This window comes from Drosophila navojoa, chromosome 4 (assembly GCF_054131105.1).
Source record: "Drosophila navojoa isolate 15081-1374.11 chromosome 4, UAZ_NAV_1.0, whole genome shotgun sequence".
NCBI classification, from domain to species: Eukaryota; Metazoa; Arthropoda; class Insecta; order Diptera; family Drosophilidae; genus Drosophila; species Drosophila navojoa.
In genome coordinates, this window is record NC_142892.1 from 5,286,655 (window position 1) to 5,305,311 (window position 18,657).

The 18,657-nt window shown below is 38.5% G+C and overlaps 1 protein-coding gene across 8 annotated transcripts in view; it reads right to left on the reverse strand.

The window, feature by feature from the left end:
* The window catches only part of Eip63E (cyclin dependent kinase Eip63E), a 127,228-nt gene that overhangs the window by 82,970 nt on the left and 25,601 nt on the right, over positions 1-18,657 (reverse strand). Inside the window, exons 1-2 of one of the 8 annotated variants that reach the window (XM_089260568.1) lie at positions 3,639-3,792; positions 952-1,267 (exon numbers count right to left, since the gene is read on the reverse strand). The exons of 2 other annotated variants lie outside the window; for them this stretch is intronic. The gene's annotated coding sequence lies outside the window, so the exon portion shown is untranslated. Of the gene's footprint in view, positions 1-951; positions 1,268-1,478; positions 1,707-3,638; positions 3,793-15,807; positions 15,830-18,657 lie in introns of those variants that run through there. 5 more of the 8 variants (XM_089260571.1, XM_089260570.1, XM_089260569.1 and 2 more) reach the window with 5 other exon arrangements.

An 18,657-nucleotide genomic window follows, 5' to 3' on the forward strand; every position in this document is an offset into this window, starting at 1 on the left:
TGAAAAATATTATTTAAAAATAATATTAAAAAAAAATAAATAAAATAAAATAAAAATAAATAAAAAAAATAAAGTATAATTATAAATAAATAGTTTCATATATAATTAAATACCGCTTTTGGGTAATTTAATCATATTAATTTTTTTTAAACCAATTTTTTTATTGTTTTAATATTTAAAAAAGTATAATAATAATACAATAAATAGTTTCATTTATAATTAAATAAGGTTTTGGATACTTTGACTTTATTTATTTGTTTATTTATTTTTTATTTTTTTTTAATGATTTTTTTTTTTTTTTTTTTATCAATTTTTTATTTTTATTTATTTTTATCAATTTTTTTATTTTTATTTTTTTGTATCAATTTTTAAATTTTTGTATCAATTTTTTAATTTTTTTTTTGTATCAATTTTTTATTTTATTTTTTATTTTATTTTTTATTTTTTTAATTTTTTTTATCAATTTTTTTATATTATTCTACATTTTCTCAAATTTCATCGTATATACGTATTTATATAATCGTTTGAGCTCTCAATCTATCACCAGAGTCTACCTAGTGTATGTACATGTACATACATACATGCACTTATACACATATATATATATATATGGCATTAAGCAGAAACAATTACAAAGCTTAAACAAAAACACATTTCACTCTCCAACTGTTTATCGTAATGATTAAATTTAGCTATAAATAGAATGCTATAAAAAGCCGAAAGTTATATATAAATATATCAAATTGTATTTTTAATGTTAGTTTAAGAAAGGCTGAGAGAGAAAGAGGAGAAGAGGAAGCAGAAATTGTTGCCTCTACTCGTTTCATTTGTTTACTTTAAGCATTCCACAATTCATTTGGCTTTAAGGTGCTGCCAGCACTTGAATAATATGATTTATATATTTAAATATTTATTAATATTTATTGCAACCTTAATGGATTTAATACGCACCCGAGAAGTTGTTGTTGTTGAGCTTTGTGGGTTGATTTATTAATTCGGCAATTTTGAGGCCGTTTTTCTCTCTCAGGTGTCGACAGAAAAATTTTTGATTTTTTAGCAGTTTCTGCTAATTATAGATGTTTTTTAATGCCTTAGCTGTTTTACTTATTTTTGTTTTTTTTTTTGGCTTTGTTTGTAAACACTTTTATTTAATGGCAAACATTTTAGCTACAAGTTAAGATTTCACTTTATGGCACTTTATCTAGTATAGAATATCTGTGTGTTATCGGCCGATTTATGGACTAGCTGGAACGAGGTCAAATTCTAGCTAAAAACGAGAACAATAACAACATTAAATACTGCGAGCCACAGACAACAACGGACAACAACAACAACAACAAGCAGCTCTTAAGGGTTGTTATTGTTGAGGGTGTTTTCTTGGCAACAAACATCACAAAATCAAAACAACAAAAACAACTTAAGAAAAGTGAAACAAAATTCGCTAAGCACAAAATCATAAACTTAATACAAACACAAACACATACGCACAGGCACACGCACACTACGACGAGGTTAAGAGTTCAACTTGAATGCAAACACTTTGACATTTAACTTGAATATGGCGAGCGTTGACAGAGCGACGCGTACGTATTTAAAGGAATTTCGACTGCTCAAAGTCGTCGTCGTCGTCGTCGTTTACCGTTAGCCGGCTGCGGGAGCTGCACACAACCTGCCGCGTTGAGTTTCGCACACGAAATGAGGTCAACGAGATACTACGTTACGCTTACGTTTTTACGTTCTTCTACATTTTTTTTTTGTTGTTGTTACTGAAAGCAAAGCCCAACATGAAAGTAGCGCAAGGGCGCCACCTGCTTTTGGGGTGGGTGGCAGCGAATGCAGTACGTCAAGAGCGCAAGCGAGAGAGAGAGAGAGCTCGACTAATTCAGAGAGAGAGCTCTGTTACGTGTGCCGCTCTTAAGTTCCACACGCCGGCTTGGCTTGCGTGCCTGCGTACCACACTCGTTCACTTTACGTCCTCTCTCGTAACGCGCGCGCTCTCTCTCTCTCGTGTTTCACTCTTGTCGTAGCGCCCGGGCAAGCGTAGCGTCTTTTGGCGGCTTCAATTATTACGTTACGTATACACAATGTTGATTACATAGGTCGTGTTAGCCACGGACCGACCGGGTGGGCGGGGACGCAGGGGTCAGGGGTCGTTGCGTTGAGGCATAGTCTATAATGTTGTTAGACTACTGGGTCAAAGGCACGTCGCCATAAGAAGCTCAGCTCGGCGCTATTGATAAGCCATCATACAGTTTGACACGCACTGCGCTCAAGTATTTGCGTCACAAGCTGCTTGCAAATTGCATTTGAGCCAAGTTTTTTGCATAGCATGTTTTTTTATTTTTTTGGTTAGCCAAGTTTTAATTTGGCCCAGTTGAGAAGCAGGCGAAAAAACTAAGATAAGAAATTTGATAGTGCTTACGCTATTTATCTAGGTCAGCATAGTTTATTTTTAGACTGAATAAAGATAAAGGCAAAGATTTTAGGAGACATTCTCGGAATTAATACTAGGCTTTAAGATGGAATATTAGTATGTATATAATATTTATAGAATCTACTACTTTTCTGAGAAACTAGTTCAAGCTAAAAAGTATATTAATAATATTTATACTTATATTTATTATAAGAAATGCATTAGTTCACAAAACACTTTTTGAGCTAGTTCATTTTTTATAACACTCAGCTATGCAGCTCTGTGGCCGTTTGAAAATGACTAGAAGTTATTGAATTGTTTATAAAACTTGCTTTCTTTCAAATTGTTTGTGGAAGTTTCTTCTGGAATCTCCCTAGATATCTAAAGAATTTGGTTTCACAATCTTTTAAATGTATATCAGACCTATGCTCAGTGTTCTTTATAACATTGGCATTCTCTGCAAGTCTATTCATCTATTATTTATCTTAAATATAGCTTACTTCGATACACACACATTCTTCACTTATCTAGAGTTTCTTTGTTCTGGAACTTGTCTGTATAAGCAACGAAATATAAAGAAGATCACCTAAAAGAAAATATGAATACTAAACGCTCCTAAAATCAACAATTTCCGAGAGTTTTGGGAAGAGTTCGCCAAATAGTCAGCTAAAAGCTTGTTTAACTCTACTTTATGACAATTTCACAAACTAAATGGGAAAGCTTAAAAAAAAGCCTCAATTTGTCTCTGTGTGGGTGAAAATAAATGAGTTTTTGAACGCATTTCAAACTATGCAAAAACTCATATAAATAATAAGAGGCAGAGTGAGAGAGATGGGGCGAGGGGCCTAAGGTCGGGCAGCGGTTGGAGAGGCTTAGCTTTGCGGTACAAGTTTTAACGTAGTTTCTAATTGGAACTGCCGCACACATAAATAAACAAACAAAGAGGGAGAAGAAGTAAGGCAAAAAAATAGAAAATACACAAATACAAAAACAAACACACGCGCACAGCAAGCAAATAAATTAAACAAATAAATAAATAAATAAGCGAGAGAATGACTAAAAAATACAGCGAACAGAATTATTAAAAATAATTGTTGTTGCTGCTGCTGCTGCTGCTGTTGGTGTTTAGTGTTGATTTATGATGCTGCGGCAAATGCGAATGAATGCGAACGGAAGCAGCAGCAGCAGCAGCGGCAGCGGCACGTAACAAAATATTATGACGTACAGCGCACGGCGTCACAGGTTTGGGAGCCACTCGACAGTGAGAGCAAGAGCGAGCGGGCTAGCGAGAGCGTTAGCTAACGTCACACGGATGCTAGCGTACGTACGGCAGAGCGCGACGCGTCAGACACGGTTAGCGTTCAATTGTGAACTGAGCATTGGCAGCGCGGCAGCCAGCCAAACGAAACAACAGTTGCAGCGACGCGTTGCGACGTCAGCAAGTGGCTTGCATTGGGCCGGCGCTGCCGCTGTCGCAGCTGCTGCTGCTGCCGTTGCTCTGCTGTGGTGAATTTCGAGCGTACTATTAAAAGTATTTCATTCAGTAAGCGCAGCCGGCAAAAGTTGTTGTTGTAATCGTTGTTGTTGCTCTTGTGTGCTATTTTAACAGCTGCGCAGCTTTGCGTCACTTACGTCACTGCAGCGCTGGCTGTGCAGTCGTCGCCAGCTGCTGCCCACCGCAACAGTGGCAGCGGCAGCGGCAGCAGCAGCAGCAGCAACAGCAACAGCAAAAAGTAAACAAATAAAAATCCCATATAAAACAAAACAAATGCTGATGCTGGCTCTGCCCCGGCTGCTGCTCTATGAGAGTGTCGGACATCATAAATTATTTAAGCATTACAACAGCAACAAGAATAATAGCAGCAGCAACAACCACAAACAACAACAATCAGCATCCACACACACACACACACACGCACACACTCACTCACACAGTCAGAAAGCATGAATCATCAGTCGAACGTGTGGGCGCGGGGCGTACGGAGGTGGAACGAGCAGCGTGGTGGCAACGAGTCGCTGTCTGCGAAGGCATCCCACAAAACATAGCCGAGCATGCACAAGTGTGCGTGTGCGTGTGCGGGTCTGCTTAAGGAATGCGCTACGAATGCCAATGCAAAGAGCGAGCAACGAGAGAGCAAGCAACGGCAGCTTACGCTCTCGCTCTCTTACTTTGGCTGTTGCTGTGGGCGCTGTGCATTGGCATCCACACGATTCAAATTCACCACAACCACGCGCCACTGGGCCAACGCAGCCGCTGGGACTCACAGCAGCAGCAGCAGCAACAACAATAACAACAACGGCAAGCACAGCTGGTAAAAGAGAAGCGCGCATATTTTTGCTCTATTTTAAATTATTAATGAGCGGCTTGTTCAGTTATTAAAAGCTTGGGAATAACAACAGCAACAAAAAGAGCAACAGAGCCAACGGAATTGTGAACGAACACAGGAACCGAAGTCGGAGCCGCAGGAAGCGTATTCCGCAAATTTGATTAGGCGACCTCCTGTTGGCTTCTGCCTGGTTGGAGCTTTAGCCAATGGACATTTGATTGTGACTGTGGCCCATAAAAAGATATGACCCCAAGTACCGTAAAAACACGGCAAGCATCCGACCTCATACGTAACGTTAGGTTAGATTTCGGGCTTAGAGGAGTTTATGACATTAATAAAAAGGGAAAAGTAAATTAAATGAAAAACTCAATTTGCTCATTTCAAGTGGAATCAGCTTTGTGAACTGACTCCAAAGTGAGCAAGGAGTGCTTTGTATGTGCTGAAAGTGGAACTAGTTTTATAGCCTGATTAGAGCATAGTCTTAAATAGTTATTGCTTAAGTGCCAATTGCAAGTTTTATATGTGGAGTACTGGTTCCGATTTAAGAACTTTTGAAGTGTTCACTTGTGAACTAGTTCCGAATATGTATGGATTATTAAGTTTCTTAGCCATTTTTCTTTATTGTGTTTCGCTATGAACTAGTTCTTTTGATTAAATTCACCTTTTCCTTTCAATTCCAATTAGTTCCCATTGCACATCTATTCAGTAGTTCCATACTGGTTCCATAACACAACTAGCCGCTGTTCAGCAAGTCACTGCCAGCTCATTTACAATATTAGGTTTCCCCCCTCTTTGCCAGCTCCACGAATGGTCCCTTTTTTGATAGTTTTGAACCCAGATCAAAAGCCGGGTCCGAGTACTTTTTAATTTTAATATGAATGGCCAATGAACTGAACTGGTTGACCGCAGCGAGCCAAGTGACACGGCCGAAGTTCTTTAAAGTCCACACACGCACAAGTGCCGTTCAGAGTCATTAATCTTTTCGTCAGTTTCGGCCCGCAGGCGAGGGCCGCTAATCCCGGCGTCTTATCGGACACCCTAATCACTGCCAGAGTTTTCCAAAGTTTTCTTTCAATTATGCAACCGTTTTTTTTTCTTTTGTTTTTCCATGTTCTCGGTCTTGTGGCAACATTTCGATCCGAGCTACTTTGCATTTGGGCGCCCCGCGGGCCCAACCGCAGCGCCGCACCTGAGCACAGTGCGTCGGAGTGCGGCGCAAAGGCAAACAAATAAATTCGTAGTCATGCCACGCCTCTTAAAACAAAGTGTTGCATTTGTTTAGGCTCAGGTGAGGCGGTCTGGTGTCTTCTAGCTCAGCTCCTCGACTCGACTCGACTCGACTCGACTCGCCTCGGCGACACGCACTCCGGCTCCCCGAAGGACAACACAAACCAGGCCAGCCCAGACAGTGGACGAGAATTGCGTGCGAATTGGTTTTAACTTTTGCTTTTTATCTTTCAATGTGCAACAGCACGAAAAAGTAAACGCAAAAAGGGAAATATTGCGAGTCCTTTGGGTTCAGGCGGCGGCAGCACACGCCACATTACGCACACGCCACGTGATCCAGTGTCAACTCCCCCCTTCCCCCCCTCTCTCTCTCTCTCCATCCCTACTCTACTCATATATTTAAATATGCATGCGTGTGTAAGTTTCCCTCCAGCCCCTCCGCCTCGCCCCCTCTTGGCCATCGCAAGCAAATCTCACGTGAGTTTTCGGGCTGAAAGAAAAACTTTTGCTCGACATTTTTCGTTTATCTCCTGGCAAATTTAATGGAAAACGACGTGTGTCGAAATCCAACCACGCCACGCCTCCCACAAAACCCAAAGCCAAATAGACCAAAACGTAAGCCACAAAAGTGGGGAATTTCAGCAAGGAAATGACTATGAAATACCCTTTAAAGGCAAAGGCAGGCAGAATGAGAGAGAGAAAGAGAGAGAGAGAGAGAGAGAAATGGGGGAAAATGACTTCAGAGAGCATTTATGATACAATTGAGGCGGGGAGAAATGGTAGTAAATGGTGATATAATAGTATACGTACAACATTTCTGCTACACTAAATTTATATCCTATAGTATTTCTCATGTAGTTCATATAGTAGTAGCAAACAGAGTAGTAGATTGCTTAACTGGCAGCAAAATGAAAAAAAGTACTGATAATAGCAGCATAAATAGTAGTACTACTTCCAAGGAGTAGCATGTGACAAGAGGTAGCTTTAAAATAATTTATGGAGGAAAACCTAGTAAGCAAAATAGGTATAGTCTATAAGTCACAGAAAAAGTAGTAGATTAAGAAATAGGAGCAGCTCGAAGAAGGCGTGTGTAGTAGAGCTAATAAAATAGCAGTGTTAAAGCTAATTATAAATAGTCAAATAAGGAGTACTAAATGTAGTTGAATTTGAAGTATTTAGAAAAAATTTTAATTAAAATAGTAAAATTAAAAGAGGAGGTGTGAGCAAAGTTGTACGCAAAATCAAGGCTTTAGTAGTAGATGTGGCAGTAGTAACACTTGCACTAGTAGTCTAATGCTAGTTTACCAGTCGTAGTTTAAGTTGTAGCAAAAAATCACAAATAGTAGTAGAAATAGTAGTAGATCCAAAAATAGTAGTAGAAATAGTAGTAGATCGAAAAAAGTACCAGCAATCAAAATCTTTAAGCACTCAAAAGTTGATCGCTTTCAATTTCAAAACGAATTTGGTGTAAGAGTATAAGACTTACTCCCTCACATAAGATATACTACATCGGATCTATATAAAAGTCACTCTCTAGGCATTCGCTTTATCTACACAGTACCAATTAGATATTCCCAGCTCTCTCTGCCTCTTCGAACTTTTGTGTATCTCAAATATTGAGCATACGAAATGTGAATTTATTGCAAATCGAAATGGATTAAGACAGCAGCAGCAGCAGCAGCAGCCCCCAACCACTAGATGAAGCCACAAAATCGACTGGCGTTTTGGGGCGGCCATTAAGGGCAGCTGTGGGCGTGGCATATCTGGCACTTGGGCTTACTGAAGCGTCTGTCTCAAGCTCTCTCCACAGCCCTTCGATGTCCGCACTTAATTGACTTTTGAAGCGATGCTCGACTACGAAATGTTGCCCCAAATTTGTTTGCCCCCTTCGACACAAGACACACACACGCACACACACACACACATACAAATAAAATCATTTAAATAATAAATGCGGCAAAAAGTTTATGAAGCTGGAAGGCCGTAATCAAAGTTAGCTGCGAGCATAATGAAAACATTTACAAAATGTTTGCTCATAAAATCAATATTGAGCCAAATGGCAGCAAATAACTGAAATTGGAGCAAATACATATGCTGGACACACACACACACACACACACACACACAGATACACTTGCACTCTAGCGGAGGCAGCTGCTGCAATATTCACGTAATTGACTCTCATATAACTTTCTTCTCCCTCACGCTCACTCTCTCCTACTCTCTCTCTCTCTCTCTCTCTCTCTCTCTCTCTCACTCTCTGGTCAGTTTGTCACATAATTGCAAATTGAACTGGTTCCATTTGTAGAATCACGGCTGCTAACTCTATACCAGCCCTTCCCTCCTCTCCCCGCCTCCTGCTAACGCATTTTTGCTAATGATCCGCATTAGCTTGGCATTAAAACTTTGCACAAGTGGGCGACTGGGCGTGGCTGGCACAAAAACCGACACAAACATGCCGCGCAGCGTTGCCGGATTTCTGTGTTTTGGTTAAACGCAGCTGGCAATGCCGCGAACCACAAAAATCATAATTCAAGGCGAGCAAAAAAATTTGCGAAATTTTTGTTTAACTGTGATTTCAGCTGCTGTGCGTGTGTGTGTGTGTGTGCTAGTGTTGTGTATACTGTGTGTGTGTGTGTGCTTCTCTGTTAGTTTTGGCTATTTGCGGTTTGGTTGCAACTGTTAAGCTGCGGTTGCAGTTTGGCAAGCACTGAATTGATTTAGTTACGCTGCGTTGTTGTTGTTGTTGCTTTTGTTTGAGCTTGCTTAAACCGGCTTAAGTGTTAACAATTTAAAGCCAAATTAACTAAATTATGTGGTGAAAATATTAGTTGAACTAATGCAAATTTGCTGTAGCCGCTGAAGTTGAGCATGAAATGCTTCAAGTTTCATAATGATTAATGGCAATGCTCATTAAACAATGGAAATGACTAACATTTTGTGGGTAATTGTTTAATTTTAATATATATTTATTTATATATACTATGCAATGTTATCGATTTAACTGTAATTTTGCACACATTCTTGGAGTTTTTCCTTAAAAGCAATCAAATATATTTATTTCATCTGTGGATTGCTTCATAAATATGACCAAGGCTTAATCAGCTCAAATATTTGTGCAAATCCAATCAAATGATTCTCTAAGACCTTTAAGCAAACAACAGCCTAAGCAACAACAACAACAACAACGACAGCAAGGAGCAGCAACAACAACAACAATAACAACAACAAACAAGTTCATTAATCAAGCAAACGACTGAGGGCAACAAATTCGAAGAAAATTCTTGTGTATACAATAAATTTTTAATGTGCAACACTTCCCGTTAAAAACTGAGCAAGCCGAGAGAGAAGTGAGCGAGCCGAGCAGACACAGATAACTAATAACAACAGCAACAGCAAAAGCAACAACAACAACAACAACAGCAATCAGACCAACCACAACAACAACAACAACAACATGAAGTTCAACTACAAAACAGCATTTGCAGCTAATAAATTTCATAACTCGAAACTCACTGATATTTATTTTTCATGCACTGAGGCAATTGGCAGCTGCTCGACGAGCTGATACCCTAGATGTGCTCAACTTTGACAAAGTTCAAAGAAACCATGAAAAATCTGTGGTATATATTCACTCACACTCCAGCACGACATATACCATGACACAAAGTAGCTGCTGCGCGACGAGCTGATACCCTGTAAGTGCTGCGAATATGTTGAGAGAGCTTAAATTACAAACTTTCAGTTAACTGAATCAGCAAATGGTTATTTATAAGAGAGTGCCAAAAGCCGCTGCTCGACTAGCAATACCCTGTAATGCGAAATTCACTTGAAAGGTAAAAAAACAAAATAAAAGTTAATGTTCACACAAAAAATCTAAGAAAGAATAATATTACCAATTATTTCTTAACTGCTTGACTAGCGAATACCCTATAATAATTATATTTACAGGCAAATACTAATTCTACTCTGCTAAAAATAGCATATTGAATATTACATATATACATATCATAAAAAACAATAAATTTATATTTCACTTTTCATATACCCTGTAAAAATGTAATTAAAGAAAAACTGAATAAAATTATTATATTATACAAAAATACTATGACAAAAAATATATTACATAAAATATCAAATTAAATAACAATTTCATTATTCACTTAGTAGATACCCTGTGAATCGAAAGCAGTCTTAATCTACGCATATAACAGCCAAATTCCGATTAAGACGAATTTCACTGCCCTACTTTATATCTACTCTATTCTCAAGCACACCCCTTTACATATACTTCACAATTACAGGGTATTTCCACCGACAACAAGATACAAAACAAAATAAACACAAAAGCCAAAGTTGCAAACCTCAGTTCTAAAACAGTTTCAACCCAAGATGCACAGAAAGATTTGCGGCCTGCTTCAAAGTTGAATCGAGTCGGGGGTGGACTAGACTACGGGGAATATGGGGAATATGTGGGGGCTGCATTTTTATGAGCTGCAAACTTGCAGTAAAATAAACAACAACAAAAAACCAGACGCAGCAGCAGAAGACCCCGAAAGATGCCTCCACTCGAAGGAGGATCAAAGTTGAGTTTATCAAGAGTTGAAATTTCGGTTTTGGGTTTGCTGCTAATTGTCGAATTATGCAAAACGAGACTCGCTTTAAAGTTTGCTGTTGCTTCGAGGAGCATGGCAGGCGCTGCGGGGGCGTGGCAATTTCCTATATTGAATTTGCGCCAAGAAGTTGAGAAATTAATTGCAGCACCTCGAGGCAGACGAGCTGGCAATTAAACTACTCGAGACATCTTTGTGGACACTTGGCAGAGCGGAAGCTGCGGCTGACCGGTTCCCAGTTCCAGTGCCAGTTCCAGTTCCAGTTCCTCTGGCGACAGCATGCAAATGATTTCCGCTTTTCGCATTTTATGCAAATTGAAATTGAAAGAGTTCACAGCTTCGTCGCCCAGAGACTCGCATGAGATTCACACATGTTGCATGAAGGGGAACAACTAGTCCACCCTCTCTCTTCCTCACCCCCTCTCTCTCACTCTGTCTCACTCATCGTACAGCCCATTAAACAGTTTTGTTTGTTTTCGGTTTCAGTTTTGAATTGGATTCTCGTTCTCACGATGCGCGCACTTTGATGACTCAAACAAATTTTGATATGTGTGCGTGCGTGTATATCCACTAGGTTTATTGAGTTCTTTTTTCGAGGGTATTTAGCGTGTTGTGCTCGCTCCCCTTTCAATTTCTAAAAAAAAACTGCAGCCAATTGTATAAAAGAGCCGGAAGTTTGCGCTTTTGAGACTAAACGGCAATTCTCTGAGTGGGCGTCGAGTTGTGCTGGCATTATTATTGGGAATTCTCTTCTTGTTTACAGTTCAAGCTGCTCAATGTTGCATGTTGCATGTTGCATTCAGCCTTCAGCTCTATGAGAGTGTGGCCAATCAAATGTAAATAAATATTGTGCAAAAGCTCGAATCTCAAATTCATTTGCCAATCTCAATTAAATGAAAATTCAACAGAAAAATCGAAAGCTGAAAAGCGCAGCAAAATCTATGGCAAAATATTTCAAATTTGATTGAGTTGAGTAAGTTTTTACTGTGAAATTCATTGAAAAATTCAAAATGATTTTTAATAGAATTTATTTATGTAAAATTTCATGATTTGTTATTCATGAGAGGGTTTTCAGCTAGAATAATTCTTTAATGTAATTTTGTATAAATTTATGAATTTACGCAAAGCCTAAATAAAATTTAAAAAATCTGATTACTTTTAAAAATTGTATTTTTTAATTGAAGTAATTTTTTATAACAACAAAAAATTGTTTTTTTTTTTTTTTATTTTTATTTTTATTTTCATATATTGAATATTATTAGATATTATATTATATATTTTTTTAAAATTACATTTTTTAGTTTTTTGATTATACTTTAACTTTTATTGGAACTGTAAGTTTTTTAATTTATATATGGTATATATTAATTATTATATTATTATAATTTTAAATTTTTAACTCACATTTTTTAGTTTTATGACTATACTTTAACTTTTATTAGAACTTTTAATTTTAATGTATATATAATATACATAAATTATTATTCAATTTTATTTTTTAATTTGAATATTTTAATTTTTTGTTTTTATTAAACTTTATTTTTTTGGTTTTTTAATATTATATATATTTTTAATTTAGGTTTATTTGAAAAAAAAAAAAATAAATAAAAATAAAATAAAATAAATAAATAAATAAATAAAATAACAATAAAAAAAATAAATATATATACCTTCAAGACACTAATACATGTTTCTAGTTAGCAAAATAATGTTCATCTTCTTGATTAAGCTCTAAATAGTTGCCCCCAAAAGTCTCTGCACATTGCTCAATTTTATTCACTGCGTAAATCTCGCTGCAGCAACAATATATTTATTAACTAAATGCATTTGTTATATGAAACATTTCACATTTCAGCATTGTCGCCTCCGGGCACTAAAAAACAAGCGAGCAGACACAAAAGTTGGCAACAATTGTGGCACTTGTCTCACATTTGCCACTTTGGGCTTAATTAAATAGAATGCAATTTAAAACCGTTCATTGTGCAGTTATGCAGTTGTTGTTGTTGTTGTTGTTGTTGTTCGTAGTGCAGTCGTATTACATAGTTCTCTCTCTCGCTCTTTCTCCCCTCTCTCTTTCTCTGTCTCCCTATCTCTTCCGCCTCAGCTGCTGCCGTTTCCTGGCTGTGCACCCACATAAGAGGCTGAAAAACGACACCCATGACGTGCGTGTGTGTGTGTGTGTGTGCATTTGTGTGTTGCATGGCAGTCAGCCATCAGATATACAACAACAACAACAACAACAACAACAACGCACAGCCATAAGGATGCATGTGAAGTGGAAGTTAAGGGCCTGCCGCTGCCATTTTCTTTGGCTCTATAACATACGAGACGTCCTCGTCGTCGTCGTCGTCGTCGCCGTCTTGAGGCTCACACATGAGCTGATTACGAGGGGCACATCTCCACATCCACATGACCACCCACTGCCACGCCCATGAGCCAGATCCCCGCAACTTGCGCGGTCGTTTAACTTTTGAGTCGGCGATTAAATGCAGAAATTCTTGGACTCTGCATTTCGTGCTCGGCGTCTTATCATGTGTTTACTACACTGTAAAAAATTGCGCTAAGCGCATTAATTGAATTGTAATTGCAGAGGCAGAGGCACACACATACACACACGCACACACACGCGCAGCTGCTGTTGATTCGTTGGCTTTGTGTGGCATTTACTTCAAGTGCCTCAGCCCCAGCGCCAGCTTAAAGGACGTTGAAGGTGAACAACTTTCAGCTATTAGAAAAACAGAAAGAGAGAGAGCATGAGCTGTAGAGAGAGAGTGAGAGAGAGGGAGAGAGATGTAAGCTGCACAGGAATTGTGGTTGAACTGGTTCTGCTGTGGCCAGTTGCCCACTCGCCTCGCTCTTGCTCTTGCCCTGGCTGTTGCTGTTGCACTCACTGATTAGAACGTGTGGCAAGTTGCGCTTTCAGACAGGGAACATAAATTCGCGTCACTCATACGCCACGTGGGCCGCATTGCAACTGAGATTCGAATGGGATGTTTGCTTCTCTCTCTCTCTGTCTCTCTCTCTCTCTTCGTCTCTTGTTTTCAATTATTTTTTGCATGTTGCATAGTTGCAGTGTGTGTGTGTGTGTGTTTGTGCCACAATCAATTTATTGCTCAGCGCCTGCTTTCGCCCCCGCCACATAACTTACGCTTTTTATTGGCCACTTGGCCACGCCCCTTGGCTGCAGTCCCACTCCCCATTTTTACTACCATATCGTTTAAGCCTGTTAACCCTTTTGTGTATTCTCGATTGCAATGGCTTTTAATTTTCTTTGCCGACTGCTTGCCACTGAAGCCAGCAGGCCAGGCCAGGCCAGGCCATTTCGCCTCCTGCCTGCCGCCTCCTGCCACCTTCCTATCCTTGTTGCACTCACTGCTGCATTCTTTCACAGCAGTCTGTGCCATTTATGGCTCTAGAGCTCAGCCCAGTAAATTTCTGACATAATTGAGCTGTCGCAATTTACAACGTCATGTATGCCTCCAAATGGGCAAAGCTCAAGGGTTTTTAATGAGTGCGCCATGGGGCCAGGTTCTTGGGCAAAGTCAGACAAATGAGTTGATTGGGCAGAAAGAACATAAGCTGAAGATCAAACAATGAATGTGAAACAGATCGCGAAGAGAGACTGAAAGAAAACCCACAAAATCTGTTAGCCTATAGTTTTTTCAGTTTGAGAGTTTTATAAGAGTTAAACAACAGAATTTTCAAAAGAAAACATATAATAATCAAAAAATTCTATAAAATTCTCTATAATAAACCTCCACTAAAACTTAATCAAAAATTTAATTTAATTACCAATATTAATTGCCTAACAAACAACAGCTGCAAATCCAGCTCAAATTGTTAAGCCGCTTAAAAATCGCTTCATGCTTATCCAAGCTACGACGATTTTCCAATAGCCGCACTCAAACGAAATAATCCAATTAGAATCCACATTGAATCGCAACAATGCCAACTAGACATGTTATCTCGCTCGCATCTTTGACAATCGCATGTCTAATTAGCAAATAATTATAATTCCCGTTACATCACAAATGTGACAAAGACTCAACTTTATAATTTGCAAACACAAAGGAGTGAGCGAGCACACAGAACACCGACACACTCACACACCCACACACACACACAGATTGCGGCACCCGTTGCTCACTCTCTCGCCGCAGTCAACGCTCTCCCTCACTCACTCGCTCGCCCCGCTCTGTGGCTGTGACTATGCTTGACTAACTGTAACTAGCCGAAAGAGCGACACAAAGCGCATGTAAACAGAAGCCGCAGAGCGAAGCTCTGACAAAAACAACAGCGAAGCTGTAAAGTTTCATAATAAAACTAATAATAATTATCAACGCCATTGTCAAGGCATCAAAAGGAAACCGAAAACCAAAGAGAGCGCGAGAGTGGGAGAGAGTTGAAAGAGCGGCAGGGTGAGTAAAGCCAGGCAAGTGTATATATGTGTGGGTGAGTGAGTGGGTGAGCGAGCGACTGTGTGTGTGTGTGTGTGAGTGAGCGAGCGAGCGACAAAAAACTTTGCCATTTTGTTATTGTTTTTGGCTTGTTTGGGCTGCTGTTGCTGCTGCTGCTGCCTGACATGACTTTACTGTTGGTTCCTGTTCTCGTTGTTGTTGTTGTTGTCGCCTTCGCTTTTGGTCACTTGGCATCTGGCAGCTCTCACTCACACACACATTCGTACATATGACAGTCAGCGGTAAATGCGCGTTTGACATTGCGATGCCCGTTGCGAGGCTGATGGCCAGCCAGCATAGCTGCTGCCATGTTCTATACCATACAAACAACAACAACAACAACAACAACGACAGCGACAAGCACATGCAGGCACTGAATGGTCGCCAGGACAATAAAAATGGCATAATGAAAGTTCTGCAGGCCGAAAGCCTAGCCGTCTGTCAGTCCGTTAGCCAGTCAGTCGTTTGGTCCTTGCGATTTGGCCACATCATCTCCACATTGTTTTGGGGGTCTGAGAGTTATAAATGGTGTTTAATGGGTTTGTTGACTGGTCTGTTTGAATGGCTCTTTGGCTGTGGTGGGTTCAGTTCGGGGCCTGTTCGCTATTTGGTCATGGCTCGTTATGGGCCACGCTTTATGGCTGTTTCGAGCACTTTTTTCACTCAACTACAGCGTGATGAATGCATGTCCTTGAAAATAAAAACCTAACAGAAAAAATAACAACAAGCCAGACAATTGTCAGCATATAAAGCTTACATATAAAGCTTACCCAACTCCAAGTGCCATTAGCTGATTAGAGTAAAGAGTTTAGAACTGCAATTGACGTAACACTCACCTGCAATGGAAAAACATAGAAAACATGCATTAATTAAAATGTGCAAAACTAAAATAGTTTAGTGTCGTTTGTAGACTACGTTTTTAATTACATTATAGTAATGTCATTTCAATTTTTTACGAGTCCTTAAAATACCGTAAAGTATGGAAAACTAACTTTTGGCGAAAACCCAGAAAAAGTTGTAAAAAACTTTACGACTGTTTAGTGAAATGCAGTTATAAGGCAGCGCAGTCAATGCAACTTTTGGAAGAGGAATGATTGGAGAGCAGAGAGTGAATAAAAATTAAAAGCGAGTCAACGAACATTGACTGGAGAGCACAAGGAAAAGTCGAAAAAGTAGAGTGAAACCTCAAATGGATTTTGATATATATCCAAAGTAAAATTAAAATATTTTTTCATTTATATAAAATTTATATATATTATATAAATTTATTAAAATGGAAATACAATGTGTGTGTGGGAATATGAGTTCTTGGAGAAGCACAGGGTATCTTGAATTCCACTAGAGCTATACATATACAAATCTTCCTACATTAAACTTCCATTTGTACTTATATTTATGTACAAATTTTTCTTTTAATTACTAGCTTTGCCAGTCAGTTTTACAGCTCCTAGAGTTGATTATATTTGAAAACTTGTTTATTTTGCACTCGAAAATCCAGTTGACTTCAATTGAAATCTAAAGCTCTTGCCCCAACTCGGATGCAATTCCATTTCCAATTAAATTTATTAGCAATAGTAAAATTTTGATTTGCATTTTCAGCCAATCGACAAATTGTTATATATTTTGCACATGAATCTCGCATTTAACCAGACCACAGTCTCGATTTAAATGCCAATTCGAGTCGAAAGGAAATGTGATTGCAATTGCAATCGATAGTTTGCAATTGGAATTGCAATTAGTGGGCGTCACTGCAATGGACTCGCCCAACATTTGGCTTTCAATTATGCGCATAAGATGGGAAATGATATTTTATCCTTGGCGAAAGCAGCGTCCCATTTATCTCAAAACTCGGACCAAGTTTGACTCTGTCTATGTCTTGTCTCTTTGCCTCTCTCTCTCTCTCTCTCTCTCTCTCTCTCTCTCTTGCTCTGTCTCCGTCTCTCGTTTGTACAATAAATTTCTGCATTGCGGCCGGGCGGCACAATTTATATGAATATTTTGCCAGTAAATTTGCATATCATAATTGTGAATTGTGTTGGCCTATCCTACTACACTGTGTCTACATGCAGCTATCTCCCTTACTCACTCACACTCTCTCTCTCTCTCGCTCTCTCTTTCACTACACTTGCTGCCTTTTGTGTGCCGCATTCAATCAGCTCGTTGACTGACGTTGACGACTTTCAGCATGCCTCTTCTCGCTTTTATCATTGGCATTTTATTTACGTGCCACGCCTCCTCAGTCTCTCTTCCCTTTCTCTGTCTCTGTCACACAGTGACTCAGTGAGCCAGACAGCATACAGAGCGCCAATGGGGGCACGGCGGGGCGGCATCGCACTCGCTTAGACGAGCTGCCCCGCCAGCTGCTGCTGTCAGTCGACGTTGGCTTTGTTTGCCCTGCGGCAAGGCTAATGTCAAGGTTGACTCAGCTGTCGCAGCATGTCGAGGCCTCTGGCATCCATCCGCTCGGATTTGTGTTGCATTCGAAATGGATTATAATTGAGTTGAGCTGCTGTTGCCGCTGCCGCAACAATCCAGCTTTAACCTGCTCTCGCATGCTGCGGGTCGGTTTTAGCCACATTTTAGTGGATTGAAAGTATTATATTGGCGGTTTTGGCTAATCCTATGAGATTCATATTCCATACAGTTGCAAGAAATTAGTTGAATTTTATATAAATATTTGATTATACATTATATAAAATTTGGATTATAATTTAAATTATTTCTAGCCAAATTTAATATAACAATTAATTTACTAAAAAAATAAAATAAATATATATACAAAATATATATTTAAGAAATATTTTTAAAATTAAATATATGCAATTATAAAAATAATTTTAATAAAAGCAAAAGAAAGTTTTTAAATTTTTAATAAAAATTTAAGCAAAGAAAAAAATATGAATAAAATAAATATGAATATGAAGAACAAATTATTAATAAAAAATAAATAAATAAAATAAATTACTTAAATAATGCATGAATAAAATATATAAATTATGATAATTAAAATAAATATATATTATAAAAAATAAAACATAATAATATATAATTTAATCAGTATTGAGTAAATGAGGATAATAAACAATAAATTCTGATTATCTCGAGTTCAAGCCAGTAAAAATGTCAACAACATAAGGGTTAATCCTGCCTAATAGACTGCAAATGCATTTTAAAAGCAATCACGCGCATGAACACTTATTAAATAAAAGGAAGAAATTTAAAATATTTACAAAAGAGGCAGCTAAAGCGGAAGAATATTTGCAGATATTAAGGCAGCAGTGAATGAAAAAAGTTCAGCTGCGTAGAATGAAAATTGATCAACATGAAATTTTGCATGGCCTTTAAAAAACTTCATTCAGACAGAGAAACGAAATTAGCTGCCAGCCGAGTTCGAAGAGTTGAAAAACTTTTGAAAAGTTCTGGCAGTGTATTCGCTTGGCTTGTTAACCCCAATTAGTATGCATTTGTGTTGGTAACTTTTTTAATATATATATACATATATATATATATATATATATATATATATATGTATGTATATTTGCTGATTGAGGCAGAGCAACAAGCTGCAACTGCAACGCTTTTTCTTTGGTCATGCCACATGTTAATTAAAACTGCAAAAA